We start from the raw sequence: 7,830 nt of genomic DNA on the forward strand, positions 1-7,830 counted from the left end.
AGGGAAGAGAATCTAAAATTATTTTTGAAATGTGAAGAACTATATTTTCACCTGACAAATTATATTTTCCAATCTCACAAGCAGTCAATGTTATGATGTTTAAGATTCATCTCCTTAGCAAAAACACATTCAAGATTTAATAAAACCAAAGGATGTCATTCAAAATAATGAAATAAATAAAAGAAGGTCCCTCCTCCTTTCCCTGTTAATCCAACCATAGTGCTCTAAATCTCATTTTCCTCTCTGTCCTCAAGGCATTGCTCTGTGAGTCATTCCTTTCCTCTATTGTCAATCTCTTTATTTCTAGTGAATAATTTCCCCATTGCTTATCACTGTGATCAACCTCATCAACCCTACGCAAAATGGAATAGCACCGTGCCCTCCTATGGTTTACCATATAATGAAGAAAATGAACATTAGTCACCACACTGATCATTATATAATTAAAATCCACCTAACTGCCAAATGCATGCTGATTTATTTTCAGCATTGTTGTTATTTATTGGTAGCAACAGTAAAGTTGACCACTTTCTGCTTTTAAAATGTTCCTCTTCTCTTAATTTCTTTGATAGGTCTTTACATATCCTTAGCCTATTTTTCTATCAACATTTGTAAATATGCTTCATTGGCCTTTGTCTATACCTTCACTGCCAGTGTTTTTCCAGTGGCTGTACTTTCATAAATGTATTGGACACATTACAGAGTACATACTGACTTACACTTCAATTGCTTTAGTTGACTGCTTCTTCCGTGCACATCCCTCTCTCCACTTCTCTCCCATTCGTCTCTTTTCTGTGATATTCATGTCTCATGGTTCTTTCCATCTTTTGATCATTACCACTCAGTTTCTCTGTCTCTTTGTTGCTTCTTCTTCCATTGTCTCTTAAGTTCCTAAGATTCTATTTTCCATTTTCCTTACATCTCACTTGACTCACTCTATCTAGTTAATTCCTTTCCATCCTATAGCCTTAGCTCTAAATCAGTGAATTCCAATTTTTTATATTATAATTCAAGCTCTAGGTTACATGTGCACAACATGCAGGTTTGTTACATATGTATATATGTGCCATGTTGGCATGCTGCACCCACTAACTTGTCATTTACATTAAGTTATCTCCTAATGCTATCCCTCCTCCCTTCCCCCACCCCATGACAGGCCCCAGTGTGTGATGTTCCCCTTCCTGTGTCCAAGTGTTCTTCTCATTGTTCAATTCCCACCTATGAGTGAGAACATGTGGTGTTTGGTTTTTTTGTCCTTGTGATAGCTTGCTGAGAATGATGGTTTCCAGCTTCATCCATGTCCCTACAAAGGACATGAACTCATCATTTTTTATGGCTGCATAGTATTCCACATGGTGTATATCTGCCACATTTTCTTAATCCAGTCTATCATTGTTGGACATTTGGGTTGGTTTCAAGTCTCTGCTATTGTGAATAGTGCTGCAATAAACATACGTGTGCATGTGTCTTTATAGCAGAATGATTTATAATCCTTTGGGTATATAACCTGTAGTGGGATGGCTGAGTCAAATGGTATTTCTAGTTCTAGACCCTTGAGGAATCACCACACTGTCTTCCACATGGTTGAACTAGTTTACAGTCCCACCAATAGTGAAAAAGTGTTCCTATTTCTCCACATCCTCTTCAGCACCTGTTGTTTCCTGACTTTTTAATGATCGCCATTCTAACTGGTGTGAGATGGTATCTCATTGTGGTTTTGATTTGCATTTCTCTGATGGCCAGTGATGATGCGCATTTTTTCATGTGTCTGTTGGCTGCATAAATGTCTTCTTTTGAGGAGTGTCTGTTCAAATCCTTCACCCACTTTTTGATGGGGTTGTTTGTTTTTTTCTTGTAAATTTGAGTTCATTGTAGATTCTGGATATTAGCCCTTTGTCAGATGAGTAGATTGCAAAAATTTTCTCCCATTTTCTAGGTTGCCTGTTCACTCTGATGGTAGTTTCTTTTGCTGTGCAGAAGCTGTTTAGTTTAATTAGATCCCATTTGTCAATTTTGGCTTTTGTTGCCATTGCTTTTCGTGTTTTAGACATGAAGTCCTTGCCCATGCCTATGTCCTGAATGGTTTTGCCTAGGTTTTCTTCTAGGGTTTTTATGGTTTTAGATCTAACATTTAAGTCTTTAATCCATCTTGAATTAATTTTTGTATAAGGTGTAAGGAAGGGATCCAGTTTCAGCTTGCTACATATGGCTAGCCAGTTTTCCCAGCACCATTTGTTAAATAGGGAATCCTTTCCTCATTTCTTGTTTTTGTCAGGTTTGTCAAAGATCAGATGGCTGTAGATGTGTGGTATTATTTCTGAGGGCTCTGTTCTGTTCCATTGGTCTATATCTCTGTTTTGGTACCAGTACCATGCTGTTTCGGTTACTGTAGCCTTGTAGTATAGTTTGAAGTCAGGTAGCGTGATGCCTCCAGCTTTGTTCTTTTGGCTTAGGATTGACTTGGCAATGTGGGCTCTTTTTTGGTTCCATATGAACTTTAAAGTAGTTTTTTCCAATTCTGTGAAGAAAGTCATTGGTAGCTTGATGGGGATGGCATTGAATCTATAAATTACCTTGGGCAGTATGGCCATTTTCATGATATTGATTCTTCCTGTCCATGAGCATGGAATGTTCTTCCATTTGTTTTTGTCCTCTTTTATTTTATAGGTAACTCAGGCTATCACTGGAACTACAGAGACATATTTTCAATTATGAAGTAGACATTACATCACATTTCAAACTTAACCTTACAGTAACTACTTCACTGTGTTGAAATCCTTGGTTTGCCTGACTCTCCCAATACAGATTGAGTTATTTAAAGGAAGGAATTTTCATGTCGCCAACTCTTCAAATTCTAAATGTCACCCTATTCCTAAGAAATGCTTTATGGCACATAATGATGTAATGAATGATGTAAGTCCATTGAAGTCACACTTTTACTTCTGGAATGTGAAGCTGTATTTCACTGAAAGCACATTTGGGGAGTTAAGTTGGAAAATTAAATAGATTTACAGAGTCAGAAATAAGAGTTTTCTCTGTCACCCTCCCTCATTGTAAATTTGATGCATGCTGGTTAGAGCATTCTCAAATTATTAGTTTCTAGTGTAGGATCAGTATGCCATTATGTTAGCTTTTAATTAAATGGAGCAAAGTTGTTAACAGAGCATGACTTTTTTTTTTCAATTATACATTAAGTTTCTATAGCAATGACTAAAGAAGGCTTATGTTTTTCACATGGTCTTTGACACATGAGAAATGGGCTTACAAGCCTCCCTTTTCGTGACAGCATCCTAAAGATTTCTGCACTTGGATAGGGTGACACTCACAAAAATAATTTAGGACCCATTTTATTTTTAGGATATAAGAAGAAAAGAAACATCAAGGTCTTATTTGAAACAAATAAATACAAATAATTGCAGAGCCTCTGCAAAAAGATACAGAATAAAAGCAAAGGAGATCAAACTGAATCTAAAAACTTCAATAGTGACTGATTAAGATTGGCTTTGCTCGCTCTCTCTTTTTTTACTCTTAGCAGTTCAATATAAAGGCTATCAATATGAATTATCTTTAAATTTGTATAAAATACCTCCAAATATTCTGAAAATACATGTAGCTTTATTCCTTAATAAACAAAGAAAACAACAGCTCTAAAAATACTTAGCAAGAACTCTCTAAGCAGGTTAGAATTCAAGCATAATATGTGGTTCATGCCCTCTTAATGAAAGGGAATAAATAATGCTGAAAAATAATGGAACACTTAAAATTAAAGAATAACGAGCAGAGAAGTTATAAGGAAGAAAAAAGAGAAACGCATAAAAATACAATCTGAGAATAACTTGGAAAAAATTAATGTATTTCATTCATGCCAGAGAATTATTTTCCTTCTATCCTTGTCTTTCTAACTAACAGGACATAATTCTGTTACACCCAAGCAACATCAATGCTACTTTCATTTGACATAAAATCTATACTCACTGGAACTTTGTGAGCACCAAACACAAGTTTCTATGGCACAATATCTTAAAATATATGTAGGAAATTATGACTCTTATACAAAGAGCTTGCTAGATTCTTTCAACAAGCATTGATCTCACAGTCAGTTTTCAATGTGGTATTTTAAGTGATTGAAATATTTACGTGTACCATTAGAAATTGCTTTATCACATGGGAATATAACATTTTATGATAAACTATCGTTCTATTTCTCCAGTCTATGTTATTTTCAAAAATTATTGTTGAAATGGAGTTTTTTTTCAATATCAATCAAATCAAGATATAGAGAAGCAAAATTAACGTAGGACAAAATGCCTTGAAAAGATACATATTCTCTCAAGCTGTGCAAAATTCTAAGACACAATCAATAGAAAGAAAACAATACTTTATACTTGTATACAACTCGTTACCAAGTGCTTATAGAACATTTTTAAAACATGATCACTAACCTATGTCTATATATGTGGAAATAAATACACACATAAATGATAAAGAAGTCAAGAAGCTAAAAACAGCAGTCAATCTTCCAAAACTGTATTACTAATCCTTACTATAATCATATAAGTATCCACAATTTCATCAGTTATAGTAGAACCTCCTCTCTCTAAACTTCCATAAAAAATTTTCAGAGCTCTGCAACTTCTATCCCACATGTTCCTACATTTTGATTGTGTAGCCTCAGGAAGTTCATAGTATAATTAAGGAATGACAACTGCTGAGCATGCCAACAATGAAAGGAAGAAGAGAAAAGAAATATTGAGGTATGAATAAGCCAAGCTGTAATTGGGTAGAGCAGAAGAGAGAGCAGATGGCTACATTTTCTGGACATCTGTTGAGAACTGGATACTTATTAGAAGGCAGTGAATTCTGAATTGGCATAAAACATCAGCCTAGAAGATTATTCTATTAGACATTATTGGAATGACTTAGGGTGGTTTGAGGTCAAGTAAGAATTGTTATTATTAATTATTATTATTATAACATTTTATACTCTTTAAGACATTTTCATATAAAATATTTTATTTCTTCCTTTCAATATTTCCATTTTTCTTGTCAGAAAATTGAAACAGAGTTTAATGACCTGCCCAAGCACAAATTAGGGATGCTAGTGTTAGGACTAGCTCAAATACCTTCTTCCTTAGAACTGTATTTTTTAAACTTACAGAGCAGAGTAAAAAGTTTAGAGTCAAATCAATTTGACTGTAACTGAAGAAATTGTTTTGGCAGTATATATATTCTTGTTAGGACTTTGTTAAACTTATAGTCAAATAAATGCTTTTCTTTTTTATATGTGTAAAAGGAAACACTCCAAATCAATATGCAAAGAAATCCAATGGATCACCAGTAGAGATAAGCTAATTTATTTCAAGTTGCCTCCATAGAGTTTTAACATACAACATGTTACCTTCCTTGTCATTTTATATTAGAAATATAAAAGAATATTCAAATATTAAACAGAACATATTATTTTGTCCTTCGATTCGGCTCATGACTCCTACCTCCTACTATATACCAAAACATGGATGATAGACATAAATGTAAACTTTAAAACTATAAAACTTCTTGAAGAAAATAGAAAAAAGTTCTTGTGACATTCAGTTACTCAAAGATTTTTAAAAAGAAAATAAAAACCATGAATAATAAGAAATAAATTATACTATATCAAAATTAAAATTTATGACTTCAAAAAATGCTGTTGCAAAATGAAAAGCAAAGCCATAGACTGGGTAGAAATGTGTAAAAAGTGTATAGATGCAAATAAGTAGTTTTTAGAATAAACTCTCAAAAGTGAAAAACTAAAATCAAAAACAAAAACTAACCCAATGAAAAATGGATAAAAGATTTAAAAAGACACCCTATCTAACAAGACATACAGATTGCAGGTAAGCACATGAAAAGATACTCACATCACTGGTCATGAAAACTCAATGATATCCCACTGCATATCTGTTAGAATATGGAAACAAACAAACTTAACAATACCAACTGTTGACAAGGATTTGAAGCAACTAAAACTCTTATGAATTCCTGGTGGGAATGTACCATAGTAAGATCTCTGAAAGGCAGTTTGGCATGCACTTAACCATATGACTCAGCAATCTCACCCCTATGTATTTATTCAAGGCAAATGAAAACGTATGTGTACCCAAAAACCTGTATGTGAATGAATCCTTTTAGCAGCTTTATTCATATTCACCCAAAACTAGAAACAACCAAAATTTCCATCAACTAGTGAACTTATAAACAAATAGTGGTACATTCATGCAATGGAATATTACTCCAAACAAAAAGAAACAAACTATGTGGGCTGACAAAATGTAACCATCATGCTAAGAAAAAAAACGACTGAAACCATAAACATTGTATGAATCCATTTAAATCAGGGGTCCCCCAACCTCCAGGCCACAGACTGGTAGTGGTCTGGGGCCTGTTAGGAACTGGGTCACACAGCAGGAGGTGAGTGGCAGGCCAGCAAGCATTACCGCCTGAGCTCTGGCTCCTGTCAGATCAGAGGCAGCATTAGATTCTCATAGGAGCGTGAACCCTATTGTGAAATGCACACGCCAGGGATCTAGGTTGGGTGCTCCTTATGAGAATCTAATGCCTGATGATCTGTGGGGGAACAGTTTCATTCTGAAATCATACCCACCAACTCCATGCCACAAAAGTTGGGGATTGCTGATTTAAATGCATTCTTGGAAGGAGGGGACAAGATGACTGAGCAGAAACAGCTCTGGTCTGTAGCTCCCACCGAGATAAACATAAACAGCGAGTGAATTCTGCATTTCCAACTGTGGTGCCCAGATTCTCTCATTGGGACTGACTAGGCAGTTGCTGCAAGGAAAAGCAGGATGAGGCGATGGTTCACCCAGGAGCTGCACAGGGCAAAGGGACCTCCCTCCCCTAGCCAAGGGAGATGGGGAAGAATTGTGTTACCTGCCTGGGGAATGCTTTTCCCATGAACTTTTTGCAACCCGTGGATCAGGAGATTCACTCGTGAGCCCGCACCATCAGGGCCTTGGGTCCCATACACAAAGCTGTGCGGACCTACAGCAGCCACTGAGATTGGTGGCCGCTTGGACAAGCACTGAGCTCGAGGAGTTTTTGCATACTCCTCCAGCTCCTGGAACTCCAATGAGGTAGATGATCCGTCTAGTCCCAAGGGAAGAGGGCTGAAGCCAGGGAGCCAACCAGCCTCCCTCAGTGCGTCCCACCCAGACAGAATCCCACAAGCTAAAGACCCACTGGCTTGGGTTCCCAGCTGGCCAGCACAGGAGCCTCGAGTCTACCTAAGACTATTGAGTTCCCAAGGGAAGGGGCGACCACCATTACTGCAGATCTAATCAGCAGTTTTCCCCTGCCAGTGCTAGGAAGACTGGGCAGAATTCCCCACAGTGCAGCACAGCGGCTGTGGCAGATCTTGGCCAGACTGCTTCTTCAGGTGGGACCTAGATTTATCCCTCCTCACTGGGTAGGGCCTCCCTGCAGGAATTTCATCAACTCCAGCCAAGGGTTTACAGACAGAACTCTCATTTTCCTGGGACAGAGAACCTGGGGAGAGGGGTGGCTGTGGTCTCGGGCTCAGTAGACTTAATTTTTCCTGCCTGTTGGCTCTGAAAAGTCCAGGGGATCTAGATGAGGGGGATTCCTGTGCACCCACTCTGCTAAGGGACAGCCAGATTGCTTTTTTTTTAAGTGAGCCCCTGATCCCATGCCTCCTGACTGGGTGAGACCTCCCAACAGGGCAGTCACAAGACACCTCATACAGGAGAGTTCCAGCTGGCATCAGGTCAGTGCCACTCTGTGATGAAGCTTCCAGAGGAAGGAGCAGGCAGC

This window comes from Gorilla gorilla, chromosome 6 (genome assembly GCF_029281585.2).
Source record: "Gorilla gorilla gorilla isolate KB3781 chromosome 6, NHGRI_mGorGor1-v2.1_pri, whole genome shotgun sequence".
Taxonomy (NCBI): Eukaryota; Metazoa; Chordata; class Mammalia; order Primates; family Hominidae; genus Gorilla; species Gorilla gorilla.